This window comes from Malus sylvestris, chromosome 17, assembly GCF_916048215.2.
Source record: "Malus sylvestris chromosome 17, drMalSylv7.2, whole genome shotgun sequence".
NCBI classification, from domain to species: domain Eukaryota; kingdom Viridiplantae; phylum Streptophyta; class Magnoliopsida; order Rosales; family Rosaceae; genus Malus; species Malus sylvestris.
Genome location: NC_062276.1, coordinates 19978638 through 19994066, shown reverse-complemented (window position 1 = coordinate 19994066; position 15429 = coordinate 19978638).

The following is a 15429-nucleotide window of genomic DNA, read 5'->3' as shown; positions in this document are numbered from 1 at the left end:
TCTCACGAGTTATGGAATATTGTTGAAAAAGGTTTTACCACTTCAGCGAAAGGGGAAGGAGACCTCACTGAGGTGGAAACGAAGTTGCGGAGTGAAAATCTGGTCAAGGATGCAAGGGCTCTTGGAATCATTCAGGGAGCCGTATCAGATCAAATTTTTCCACGCATTGCAACCTTGGAAACTGCGAAAGAAGCTTGGGATATTCTGAAGCAAGAGTATGTAGGGGACAAACAGGTACGATCTGTGAAATTACAAGGTCTGCGTCGTGATTTTGAATATACCCGTATGAGTGAAAGTGAATCTCTAGCTGCATATTTAGCTAGGTTGTTTGATCTGATAAATCAGATGCGAAGCTATGGAGAAGATCTTAGTAATCAGAGAATTGTGCAAAAGTTATTGATCAGTTTACCCAAAACATATGATAGCATTGCTTCTGTTATAGAAAATACTAAAGATATTGATGTAATTGATGCACAAGATGTGGTTGCCATATTGAAAGGGTTTGAACTAAGATTAATCAGACATGAAGAGAGTAGCACAGAACGTGCATTTGCTAGCTTAGATATCTCATCTAAGAATAGTAAATTTGGTAATCAACATACCAATACTGGTGGATCAAAATATCCGAAGAACTTCAAGTTCAAAGGGAAGCAGTGGACTAACAGGTTTACTCCAAGTGTAAGAAATGAAGCTAACAACACTGGAGGGGCATGCAAATACTGTGATAAACTTCACTATGGTGAATGTTGGCTAAAAGGGAAGATTAAATGTCACAAGTGTGGAAAACCTGGTCATATTGCTAGGATCTGCAATCAAAACAAAAATGCTCAGCAAGGGAATTTTGCAAACAAAGTGGGAGAGCAAAGAAACTTTACAAACAAGGTGGGAGAACCTGGAAATCTCTTCATGGTCAAGCAATCAACTGAAGTGAAAGCTGTGAGTGATGCCTGGTATATTGACAGTGCGTGCAGTAATCACATGACTTCCAGAGAGGAGTTACTTGTGGAAATTGATAGAAGTATTAAGGCAAAAGTGCAAGTTGGCACAGGGGTTCTTGTTGATGTGAAAGGCAAAGGAACCTTGGTCATTGACACGGATAAAGGAAAAAGGTACATAAGAGAAGTTATGTTGGTACCTGGAATTGCAGAAAACCTTCTCAGTGTTGGGCAGATGACTGAACATGGGTATTTTCTGTTATTTGGTGATTATAAGGTGGATATTTTTGATGATAGAACTCTGACAAATTTAGTTGTTAGTGTGAAACAAAAAGGAAACAGATGCTTTCCACTTGTGTTCAAGTCAAACGATCATTTGGTACTGAAAACCAATGTGCATCAGAGTAGTACAATGTGGCATAAACGGTTTGGCCACCTGAATTTTAGAAGTTTGCAACAATTGCAGGAGCATGATATGGTTCTTGGGTTACCTGAAATGCATGACAGTGAAGGTGTATGTCAGGGATGTGCATTTGGTAAGAATCATAGAGTGTCCTTTCCAAGGGAGTCAATCTGGAGAGCAAGAATGCCATTGGAACTTATACACTCAGATGTGTGTGGTCCTATGCAAACACCAACCATGAGTGGAAATCGATACTTTGTTACATTCATTGATGACTATTCGAGGATGTGCTGGATATATCTCTTGAGACACAAGTCAGATGTCTTTCATGTATTCAAGAAATTCAAAGCTATGGTGGAACTTCAAAGTGGTTTTACAGTGAAGAAATTGAGAACAGATAGAGGAGGAGAATTTACCTCAAATGAATTTGAACAGTTTTGTGAAGCTTTGGGTTTGGAGAGGCAGCTTACTGTTGCATACTCTCCACAACAGAATGGAGTTGCAGAGAGGAAAAATAGAACTATAGTGGAGATGGCAAAGTGTATGCTTCATGAGAAAGGTTTTCCTTATAGTCTTTGGGGTGAAGCTGTAGTTACATCTGTCTACTTGCTAAATAGATGTCCTACAAAAGCATTGGAAAATGTGACACCTTTTGAGAAATTCAGTGGAAGAAAACCTGGAATTCAACACTTGAGAGTGTTTGGCTTATTAGGTTATTCTCTTATTCCTGGAAACCTGAGACAGAAGCTGGATGAAACAAGTGTCATTGGTATTTTTATTGGATATGGCACTTGTGAAAAGGGGTACAGATTGCTTAATCCTGAAAATCAGAAAGTAATCATTTCAAGAGATGTTATTTTTGATGAGAATGGTACATGGGATTGGGATAGACAGAAGATCAAAGAAGTGTTCATTCCAATTGCTGCAAGTGAATCTTCAGAGATGAAAGAAGCTGATGAGGATTTGGATTCCATGGAACAAGCTGTTGCTGAAGGTTCTCAGACTCAACTTACAGATTCTCCACTCATTGAATCTGGAAGTGCTAGTGACTCAACTTCTGCATCTCAGATTGATCATACTCCTTTGAGATATAGAAGTTTGAGTGAAATCTATGAAAGATGTCATATGTGTATTGTTGAACCAGAATCCTATTATGAAGCTGCACATGATGAAGCATGGAAGAAAGCTATGAAAGATGAAATCAGCATGATTGAGAAAAATAAGACTTGGGAATTAGTGAAAAGACCATCTGATAAACCTGTGATTGGTGTGAAATGGGTGTACAAAACTAAATTGAATTTGGATGGATCAGTTCAAAAGAACAAGGCTAGGCTTGTTGCAAAAGGCTATGCACAAAAGCCCGGAATTGATTATAATGAAACCTTTGCACCTGTGGCAAGGTTGGATACAATCAGAACATTAATTGCCCTGGAAGCAAAGAACAAATGGAAGTTGTTTCAATTGGATGTAAAATCGGCATTCTTGAATGGGGTACTAGAAGAAGAAGTGTATGTTGATCAGCCGGATGGATTTATTGTACAAGGGGAAGAAGATAAGGTCTACAGGTTACATAAAGCACTTTATGGTCTGAAGCAGGCACCAAGGGCCTGGTATGGTGAAATAGACTCATACCTTACACTCTGTGGGTTTAAGAAAAGCACTAGTGAAGCAACTCTGTATACCAAGTGGAGGAAAAGTTCAGAAATGATTATTGTGTCTATCTATGTTGATGACATAATATACACTGGAAGTTGTCAGGAATTGATGGATGATTTCAAATCTGATATGATGCTCAAATATGAAATGACTGATCTTGGACTCTTACATCACTTTCTTGGTATAAGAGTAATGCAAACTGAGGAGTATATTTTCATTCATCAGAGAAAATATGCTTCTTCTCTACTGAAGAAATTTGGACTTCAAGACTGTAAGTCAGTGAGTATTCCATTGGTTCCAAGTGATAAATTGAGAAAAGAGGATGGAAGTGGGACTGCGGATGAAGCTCAATATAGACAAATTGTAGGCAGTTTGTTGTATCTCACAGCAACTAGACCTGATATAATGTATGCTGTATGTCTGCTATCACGGTTTATGCACTGTCCAATCAACAAGCACCTTGGTACAGCAAAGAGAGTACTAAGATATGTTCAAGGGACTCTTGATTTTGGCTTGAAATACAAGAAAGGCAAATGAGCAATCTTAATGGGATTTTGTGACAGTGACGGGAGCGGTTCAGAAGATGATATGAAAAGTACATCGGGGTATGCATTCACCTTTGGCAGTGGAGTTTTCTCTTGGTCTTCAGTCAAGCAACAATGTGTTGCATTATCAACAACTGAAGCAGAGTACATTAGTGCATCTGAAGCAACTGCACAGGCTACATGGCTGAGATTTGTTTTGGAGGACTTTGGTGAAATGCAAACAGTTGCAACACCAATGAATTGTGATAATACTTCAGCCATAGCTATCACTAAAAACCCTATTTTTCATCAGAAGACCAAGCACATCAACAGGAGATACCATTTCATAAAGGAATCATTGCAGCAAGGAGTAATTGAGCTGTTGCATTGTCCTACAAAAGAGCAAATTGCTGATATCTTTACAAAGGCATTGGCAAGAGAACAATTCAGTTATCTGAGGGAACTTCTTGGAGTTAAATCAGTTCACAATTTAAAGGGGGCTGTTAGTGTGTAAATTGTGGTCTGATGTGGTAGTTGTATTTCTAGCTTATATTGCTAGGATGTTTAGCTAAATTGGTTGTATGCTTTCTTATCTAAGTCTCTTAGTTCTTAAGTAAGTGAGTGTACATGTGTCTTCATCTCATATGGTGTAAGATGGATGGCTAGGATTACTTGGATGTAATTTTGAATACTGCCAAAAAGATTGGAAGTGTAACTGTTAAGTGTAGAGAGATGTTCCTCTCTCACTAGGTGAGCAATCAAATAGTGCGTGTGTGAAGAATTGCAGAGTCATATTCTCTGCTCTCATTCATTCCCTCTTTCTCACTCTAGTCATTGCAGCATATCCTCCATTATTGTACTACATTTTCTTCTAATTCTAACAAACCATGGGTCTGAAAGTAGAAAGGGCGAGATCGACGAAGCTCGCAGAGGATTAGAGGGGTGAACGAAGCTGGTCTTTGTAGTCCGGCTGTTTTTGGAGGGTCTCGCTAAGACCCTTTAGTGAAGGCTTTAGTGAATGTGAGTTCCTCCTAGTCCCACTAATGCTAATCCCTGCTGCTAACAAACACAAAATTAGACTATATGTTAGTCTAGTCCAATTCAGTGAGGGCTAAGGAGGGCAAACAAACACGCCCTAAATAGACTAGATTACCTTTTAGTTCTTAGTACTTCTATGTCCAACTTTTGTGGTCTCTGTAGCAACTCCACCCCCCTTAAGCAATATAATTTTGACTTCTATTCTTCCACCTTTTACCCTTAGCTATATGTGGTTGCTTACTTTATGTGGGCATTACTAGTTTCATGATAGAAATCATTACTTCAGTATATAGTCTCGCTAACAACTACTAATGTTAGTGAGAAACAGTTTAAGAAAGGTTTTTGAGCTAAAATGGACCCTGAGATTATCTTAACTCTTTAATTTGGTCACTGAGATTGAAATCAATAGAACCGGTCCCTAAGTTTGTCCACCATTAATCAATTTGGTCATTCTATAAAAAATCTCCATTAAATAAGGAGAAAATGGTAGAAATATCCTCACTTTTTTTTTTCAAAATATTTTGTCCATTGTTTATTAAAATTGAGGGTAGTTTTGTAATTTTGGTCCTTATTAACAAAGAATTTCATGGAAGAACCAAAATGATTGATGGTGGACATACTCAGGAACTAGTTTTATCGATTTCAAATCTCCGGAACCAAAGTAAGGAGTTATACAAATCTCAAGTATCATTTTGGCTAAAATGTCTTCAAGAAATAATATAAAAAAAATAAAGAGATTTTAATCTTAAATAAATTTTTTGCCCCAATACGAAATGACTATTTATGACCTCACAATGTTTTGTATGCTATACACTATAGACATCATTAGTGAAATCTCTACAAATACGAACATGTTGTAGTTGTAGTTAGAATTACATCACATGTGTGTGTAAATCCTAATAGATTATGTTTACGAATCCTATGTGAATTTATCCTTTCCTAGCAAACATTGTATTACTTGTACGGTAAGTAAGCCCATTATTTTTACTATATAAAAAAGCACAATGTATGGTGAAATATCATCACAGTAATTTCCCAACCCTATCTTTTCTCTCATCTGACGCTTCACTAAGGAACCGAAGGCTATTCTGCTATAAAGCTGTTCACAATATTCATCAAGCAATCTAACTAACCTCAAAAACACGGTTTCAATTTTGATATTTTGAGGCTTACCTTTTGGTTGGTGGTTGAGAAAATTGAGGGAAAAGGAAAAGAAAATTGTAGTGTTGAGTGGCTCAATGGTGGTGTTTCTGCAGTGATTTTTTCTAAAATTAAGTCCAAATGCATTTTTGTATATGTGGAATGTGCCACGGATTAAGTCCATTGCACTATCATAGATTAAGTCCATTACACTATCACATATTAAGTTCATTTCCCTGTGTCCATTTGTTTTCACCTCAAATTCTTACTCTGAATCTCTCTAATATTTTGCATTTTAGCTCGGACTCCCATCGCAACATCATAATCTGCTCTTGAGCCAGCATGACTTTATGTTTTTAATCTATTGTTTGATTTTCTGGGCTTATATTATTTGTTTCCCTTTGCTTTGTTTCTCATTCTTGGTTGTCACTGTGATCCTGTGATTGTTCAAAGGTCTGTTGGTTTCTTTTTTTTTTGGGTTTAAGTTTTGTCTCTATGATTCTGTAATTGTTCAAAGGTCCCTTGCTGTCTCTGTGATTCTAGTTTAACCCAGATTTCTTAATTTTTTTTTCCGAATGATGTTAGTGATGCGAAATATATAAGCACACAAAATAAACCCTCTTTTTATCAATTGTAGCAAAGTATGTAAGTAGGGATCGTTCTAGGCTGGGGATTAAGAGGGATTGCTAAATCACTTGAAAACTGACTCAAAAACGTAAAAACGAAGTTTAAAACACTAAACTAGACTCAAAGAATGCAAAACTAAACTCTAAAACACTAAAACAAACCAAAAAACTCAAAACAGCACATAAACACTCAAAACTGCCTTAAAAACACAATCTGAGCAGTTTTGAACACCAAACATAAATTTGGACGAAAATAGGTTATAACTTAACTCAAGACACTTAAAAACACAAACTAAATTGATTTCTAACTAATCTAACACTTCAAAATAAAGGGGGAATTGGTTTTGACGAAATTGAAAACAAACAAAAACTTTGTAAACTAAAACAGATTTTAAAACGAATTTGATTAAAGTGAATGGATGGAAAGCTAGCTAAGGGGTTCTTCTCCACACATGTCACACTTGCATACAAAACGATTTCCAATTGCTTTTCAATAAACTATGAATCCTCAATGCCCCAGATTAACCGTGAATTGCACTAATTAACCCTCAGATTTTCCTAAAGTTATTGAATTGGATGATTGCATACAACAACCCAAAGCATTCCCCACAAGTTCTCTACATGAATTGCATAATAAAGATACAAGCAAGAATCATTAAGTTCTATGAAAATCATAAGCATTGACCAGGCACTTGTTACTATGAATTGCATGAAACTTATGCCAAGAATTTACTTAACGCGATTGTGATCAACAATCTTTACTACTTGCGAATATAAGTTCAAAACGATTAGGTGAAACTCCCTTATATCATAGCATTAGATTTATGCATGAAAATTAAGCGTGCACTCTCAACCAACACACACAAATCAGTTTTAATTCATGTAGATAAGCAAATTGAATTCACAACTTATGAAACGCAATTGAAAGTAATCGAATTATATAGCAAGCATAAACATGGTATCGAATCCCCCCCTAGCCAAGGGGGGTTTAAGTTCTCATACTCACAAAACAAAGATAAACAAATTTAGACATTGAAATCCAAAGAAAGAGAACACCTAGACACTCCAACTTGGACAGCAGGTGCATCCACGAACTTCTCATTCTTCCTTGCTGCGGCACAAAGTTTAGGGACAGGTTTTGGGGTTATGAATGGTGTAGAATGGATGGGGGATAGTATGGTGGTGTTTAGGATGGATGGTTGGTGCGGCAAGAGGTGTTTAGGATTAGGAATTATGGAGAATGGTGGTGGAAGGCGACGGCAGAGAGTGGCTTTATGTTTCTGGCGTGAATGATGTGTATGAGAGGTGATAGTTTGGCCAAAGCATAAATAACAATATATATAGGCACATAAAACCCTAGGGAAATCAAATATGGACTTGTAAAATCCAAATCCACAAGGAAAAAAGGCTTAAACAATCTGAATCCCCAAGGGAAAAGGCCAAAAGGTGCGGCAGCAAAGGAAACAAAGGATAAGGCTTTTAGAATGCCTTGCAAGGCAAGGAAAAATGGTTTCTAGAATGCCTTAGGTGCGGCAGGTATAGGGAATTGTTCTATAACCTTCTTTGTGTCCCAAAAATGCTTAGGAAACCTTCAATGTTACTGAAACTTAAGGCCATTTAGGTTTAGGAAAGATCAAACCAAAATAGGAAACTTTAGGCTTAACTTTCCTACTTCAAGTAGGAAACCTTGTTTGAGTAGGAATCCTCATTCTTCTAGGAATCCATCTTTGACTAGGACTTCTCCGTTGATTAGGAATCCTTCTTCAATTAGGACTCCTTCGTTGATTAGGAATCCTTCTTCAATTAGGACTCCTTCAATCTCGTCCATTCCTTTGGTTCCAAGCATGTGATATCCATTCCAAACTCAATTTTGCTCCAAAAGGCTCCAGAATGCACTACTTTGCATACTTTGCCCTTAAAACCTGAAAACACATGAAAATAGCTTAAAAGACTAATTTAACTAAGAAAACACAACGTAAATGCACAAGAACAAGCTCACTAAGTCGCATAAATATGCTTCTATCAGTTAGACATTTTACATGTTTTTTTTGTCGGTTGCTTTCCTTCTTTTTTGCATTTTCAATCTTCCAAATTATTGTTCAAAGGTTGGTTGCTTTGGTTGGTTGGTGTTTCATTAGGTTTTTTTGGGAGTGGACTCTCTCATCCACCCCGAAGTGCTTTAATGAGTGTTGTTGATAAGTACACTCTCTCAGAAATATTTTAGGAAAAATCAAACTTACATGTTTAGGAAAATGAGTAGCCTTTTAACAATACATGAGCGCAACTGATTGCGTTCGTGTGTTTTCGGTGCTTAATCAGTTATCACGGGAGAATCTTTGTTTTCTGTTTAACTTTTCTGCATTTCTTATGTTGTTTGTTATTGTGAGGGTAATCCTGCGTTTGTTTTTTCATGTGTGCTTATGTTTTAGACGATTTTTGTAGAGAATCTATTCCCCCCCCCCCCAAATGGTTGTTGTTTTGGTTGAATCGTTGTTTTATTTATTTATTTGTCCATCATTGGATCATCGTTGTTGTGCTTTTCTGTGGCTTTATCAATTTTTTTGTTCAGTGATAAATGTGTTCATTAGTTTTTAGTTCTTCATGAGTTGTCTTGGCAGCATTTTTGTTCCCTCTTCAGCTTATTCGAGTATAAAATGATAAAGAGTATAGATTCAGTACAAGGTTCGATGCCCTCAAATATAAGGAGTAAAATTTTTCTCAGTTAGCATAATTATATTTAGGCTAATTCAATGAGAAAAAAAAAAAACCGTATGTGAGTGAAAATGCAGTTGAGTGCATTGTTGGATTTGATTAAAGGTAAGTATACGTGGTTGCATCACCTAAAGCTAAGCTCAACCTCGAGCAATGGTCCCATCCCTATCTAAAGACTAAACAAAATTGTATATTATTATCCAATATTTACCATATAGAGCTAACAAAATTTATTATATAATTAACTGATTAATTGTATATCTACTTTAAATGGTGCCTAAACTGCAAATATTTGATCCTAATGGCTGTTGCTTGTGCTGAGCAAGCAGAAGAACCTCATGTGTGGCTAAAGTTGTTGCTTTGAGAATGACATCACTCCAACCTAGGCGTATTGGGTTCCAAAAACTTCCCTGTGGACTTTTGGCAAATGTAGGAAAGAAAATGAAAATTGACATTTTCAGACTTACCCTTTGTTTGGTGGCTGAGAAAAACGGGGGAAAGAGAAAAGAAATTTGTAGCGTTGAATAGCTCAATGATGGTGTTTATGCAGTGCATTTAAAAAAAAAATTTAAGTCCAAATGCATTTTTTTTATGTGTGTATATGCCACAGATTAAATCCATTGCACTGTCAGAGATTAAATTCATTTCCTGTGTCCATTTGTTTTCACCTCGAATTCTTGCTTTGAATCTCTCTAATTTTTTGCAGTTTAGTTCGGGCCCCCATTGCAACATCATTATCTGCTCTTGAACTTTGATGCAGGGGTTCTGAGCCATTGCATCCGAGTCAAGACTTTGGTATGCCACTTGAACTTTGATGCTTTGTTTCCCTGTGCTTTCCATTTGAGGCAGCGTGACTTTATGGTTTTTTAATAGATGTTTGATGTTTTGGCCTTATATTATTTCTTTGCCCTCTGCTTTGTTTCTCATTCTTGGTTTTTTATTTTATTTTTTTATTTTGGTTTCAATTCAAAGGTCCCTTGCTGTCTCTGTGATTCTGGTTTAGCCAAGTGTTCTTAATTTTTTATCGAATGTTGTTAGACATTTTACATGTTTTTTTGCCAGTTGCTTACTTTCTTTTTTACGTGTTGAATTTTCCAAATTATTGTTCAAAGGTCAGTTGCTTTGGTTGGTTGGTGTGTTCATTAGGTTTTTCTGGGAGTGGGCTCTCTCATCCTTCCCGAAGTGCTTTAATGAGTGATGTTGATAAGTGCACTCTCTCTATGGACCATAAATATTTCACGAAAAATCGCAACTTACATATTTAAGAAAATAAGTAGCCTTTTAACTATACATGAACGCAACTTACATATTCAGAAAAATTTAGGACTATTTATGACACGCCACAACCCTGATATCCCCAAATATCAGGGTAGGCACGTGTTGGCCGACACCCGAGGGCGACAAAGCCATTAAAAACATGCATACCGATAAAATATGTAATTAGAAAGAGATACATTGGTGTAGAATCGTGTTCAGAGCATACAACTAATCAAGAATAAAGTGAAAGAATTATGATAGAAAGGTACGAACCGAGGAATGGGTCCTACACAGAGGAGGCTCGAGATGCCTAAGTGGAAGTGTCTTGACGCTGGGATCATGTGCCTCGATTCTAACTCCTGAAAGGGGAGAAACGGTGAGTGGACCATAATTGATATTAATACTACATATAGTAAGTTTTCTGAAAAACTCTAGCATGCCATGAAATCATTCGTAAAACAAATATATGTAAAACCATGCTCAATAATGGTGCTTTCATTGCCTAAAGGTAAATCCATAAATCTCATCAATAATGTACTCTCTAAGGGTATCATAGTCGCCCGAAAGCATTACCTATCCATCACCCGAAGGTGAAGCTGTACGATACTAGGTTACGCCATTGAAGAAACATGGTAGGCCCCATCACCCGAAGGTGAAGCTGTACGACTTCGGGTTACGCCAGAGAAGAAACATATAACATCACACACTGACACTAACCGTTGCTAGTGAAGCTGTCCGACACTGGTTTTGCCAGTGAAGTTGGGGGTATATCATAAATCTCCTCAACTGTGTCCTATGACCATAGACGTCTACATACCCGTGTTGTGTGGATGTGTTGTATGATTACCCACTAGATAAGCACCGAAAACATACCTCAAAAACTCATATCCAAATCCAGAGCTCAAAAGCTCAAAGTTTCCTCTTATCAATCCTTGATAGCACATATTCATAAATCTGTAAAATAAATCGTATTTGTAATCCATAAACTTTCATATACGAAAACTCTAATCCATAAACTTTCATATAAGAAAACTCAATAATCCATTACCTTTCGTAAAATGTAAATACATGAAATTATAAATATTTCATAAAAGCAATTTAAAATAATCATAATTTATTCATAAAACATAAATCTAGAAATCCAACAAACGTAAGATAAAATGTAATCAATTCATGAAATATGAATGCATGCAAGCCTAATATTTTATAAAATCATGCAAGTTTAGAAGGGGTCCACTCATAGTATTCCATTGCCCATAAACCGCTCAAATTAGCGAGGATGAAGTCATTTCCCACCGATGCACCTAACCACATATAGAGGTTATTTAGGTAAACTCTACTAAAACGATCGAATTTTAGAAAATGGACAGCGGATTTGGATTCGGCATGTCGAGAAACCCAAGGAGGGACCTCGGGTTCCCCCACGCGTCGCCGCACGCACCGCCATGCGTCGAGTTGGGTCGTCGGAGCACAGTACCTCCGGCGGAGGCGCGTGTGCTCCACGCATCGTCCATGACACATACCCACGCACCGACCCATGTGTAGACATGGAACTAGGATAGGATCTGGGTCAGGGCTTGGGCTAATGGGTTGGGCCAAGTTAGGGTAAATGGGCCATGGGCCTGGCTTACATGGCCCAAGGGTTTGGGCCGGGTTCGTTATTGGGTTAAGGGATTAGGCTTGGACAATGGGCTGGGTTGGATCCAATTAGGCTGGGCTAGTTATTGGGCTGGTTTTGGGTTGAGGTCGAGTCTTTGGGTTTTTGAGTATAGCCGACCCGGTTTTAAGCCGGATTTCATGAAGAAGAAATCCAGAATTTGAAAGCTCCATTCAACCTCGAATCTTAACTAAAAATAACAATCTAATATACCAATTTGAAGCCTGAGAAGTAAGGGATCGAAATGTACCTTTGGTTTCTTCGACTGTGGCCGAATTTGGCCGGAAAATGGTCTGGAAGGCATGGGTTATCGCCGAAAACTAAGGAAGGTTCCCCTGAGTATTTCCTGCGTTCAAAACCGTACCACACACGTCAAAACTATCCTAATTGTGCCCTAAAACACAATCTCCAAAGTTTTGGTTGGTTATCGAAACTTACCGTCGTTGGAGATGGCGAGGATTCGTCGAAGAAATGTTTGCACAGTAATGGTGCCACTGTGAAGAGAGAAAGACATCGTCCTGGGCTAGGGGTTCGAGAGTGTGACTTTGATCAGTGAGGAGAGGTTGGTAGAGGCGGTGGTCCGTAAGGTGGCTCGCTGGAGAGGTGTCAGGTGTGGGTGAGCTCGGAGAGAGAAGGAAATGGCTGAGAGAGAGGGAAAATGTTTCCCGGGGAGAGACAAAGAGAAAGGTAGGGAAAAAGAGAGAGATAGAGAGTTCTAGAGAGAGAGAGGTCACGAGAAAAGGAGAGGAACACCCTAGAAATAGGGAGGGGATCTATCACGTGTCAGCACGGGAGTGGTCCAAGGTGGAAAGTATTTTGGCTTGAAAAATTACCAAAATGCCCTTACATTTCAAATTCCGTAAAACGTTCCTCATAACTCCAAATCCGATTCCGCTTGTGCCCACACGCTCATAGTGATGAGTCTTACAAGGATACACTAAGAAAACGGATCTTACATGACATGACAAGGTGGTCCACAAAAGTCAACGTTTTTGCCTCAAGGGGCATTTTCATAAATTCACACTTTAAAATGATAAAAATTGTAATATTTGGGGACGGGTCATTACAATTTACATTCAACCTATAGGTATTATTAACCCATAAAAAATTAATTTATGTATTTTCTTTGTCAACTATCTCTTCCAAATTTGATCTAAACGGTTTTTGGTTACACTTTCTTTATTAATTATCCGACTTTCGCAAACTTTTTTATGTATTTTCTTTATTAATTAGAGTTTTTAAGATTTTTGACAATGTTGCTGTTTAGTCTGCAAGCTAAAAAGGATTTTAAAAAAAACATAAATATTGACGCTATATTGAATTTGTGATTCAGGGTAACTAAAATGGAGAAAGCGATTGATAAAAAAGAACAACAAATTCTAGGTGGAGTTTTGGTAAAAAAATTTAAGGAATTGGTTAAGGCTCGAAAAGATGAACAACTTCGAGGGATAGCACTGAGATATTCTGAAATTGTTCCAGGACCCAGTGCATTGAGAGCAGTAAAAGTAGAAAAAATAAGGATGAGTTTACGTGTTTATGGTAAAGGTGTAAATCGAAACAAGTTGGTGGTGCACACTATGTATTTGCCTGAAAATCGTAGTAATTCACCAAATGAAAAAGTTATGTTGAATGAAAAAGTTTCGCAACGCTTTTTGGGGTTGTTCAATTGGGTCTACAAGTTTGACCGCTAGAAGAAGGTTGGAATTCTGTTGTTCTTGCTTATCTCCACCGTGTCGGCCTTCTGGATTTTAAATATCTAGAAACAGGAGGTTTTTTAAATGAAAAAAGGGTCATGCAAACGTTTTTGTTCGGTCATGAACACAATGATGTAAACAATGAACCCTTTTATTGTTTTAAGAATAAAGTGTTGTTACTACTCTTTTTTTCACCTTTTTAGTACACTTATGTTCTTAGTAATGGATATTTTTTGCTAGCGATAATCTGATCATGTTGGGATTATGTTTGTGTGTTGCGTATCTGTTGTTGATGATGGGATCCTTTTAGCTCATGCTTCTTTGCTGATTATACATTTTAAGGCAACTATTCTATTAATGTTTTGGTTTGATTGGTGAGTAAGGCGTTCTTATTCATGGGGATTTTCGTCATTTATGTAGTCTCATGGTTAAAAACGCTAATATATGCAGCATGGCTACTAAAATTCAGTGGATTTGTTTTTAAATTGCAATTTTAGTTGGTTTCTCTAAAGATTCTAATGGTTTTCTATTTTTACACTTTGAAAATTTTAGTTGGTTTCTCTAAAAATATATTTGTCTAAATGTGTGTGCCGTGTGTGTTCTTTGTTTGGGGCCATGTCTGGATTCTTAAACTGTGGTGGTATGTGGGTTTTAGGTGCATTTTTTGAGTGGGGGAGAAGGGGTGGGTGGGAGATTTATATTGTTATTCTTAGTTGGTATATAAATATTTGAATGTGCTACAAGAAATGCAAGAATTGAAATTAGAAGGGATGAGGGCAGTTTGTAGAAGGTGGGTTCAGGGTTGGTGAAATTTGCCTAGGTGGCGAGATTAATGGTCGTGGTTTCATGGAAGCATAGTTAGCTGTGAAAAATGGTGACAGTGGTCGCCTTGCTGTTTTTGTGCAGCAAGCACAATGTCAAGAGAAAGAGTTGAGGGAAATAGGGAGAACGGTAAAGAGAGAGTGGGATATGATGGTGATGGCAAGCTAGTGCCTCGCCAAAGTAGTGAGTGAGGTGGTAATAGCTACTCGAACATGATATCGGTGATGCGTTAGAGAACTTGACCACTCTCTTAATCTGGTCTTTTAGGAAAAAAATCAATTAGAGTTATGCATTAGCTGAGTTTGAAATTAGGGTATTTAATCTTTAGCATGCTATTGTCATTCTTTAAATAAAATTCCAATGGAGAACTGAAATAAAATGAATGAAAACTTGGAGAAGAAGTTTTGATTTTTAATTTGTTTGGTCAGGGATTATTGTGATGCCTTTGACAATTGAATGGTGAATGCATTACGTTGCTTGGAACACAAGTCGATATTTTTTAAACTGGAACAAAAGTCCATTATCAGGACTTAAGTTTTGTTAAAATTGTTTTTATAAATTTCATTGTAGTTAAAAATAAATAAATAAATAAACTTATCAAATCTCAATCATGATTGTTCATCTCCTCCTACCTCTACTGAGAAATTTGTTTGGTATGATGGATACTATAGAATAGAAAAATATTGGAAGGTTGGGTTCCAGGTAAATATGTGCTATCCTAGATGATGGAATTGCATCATGGGTTTCTATATTTGCCTAGACACATTTAATGAAAATGTTTTCCAACACCTAGGGGTTTAAAAATAGCCAACATGAACTTTAATCTTCAATCTTTCTCATTGTTATAGTATCTAATGATTTAGTTAATCCTATTAACCTATTGTTGGATCAATCAAAAGTGTTTTAGCATATTGTTAGTGTTTTGTCTTATATATTTTCTCATTGTTAGATTAGTTGTAATGCTG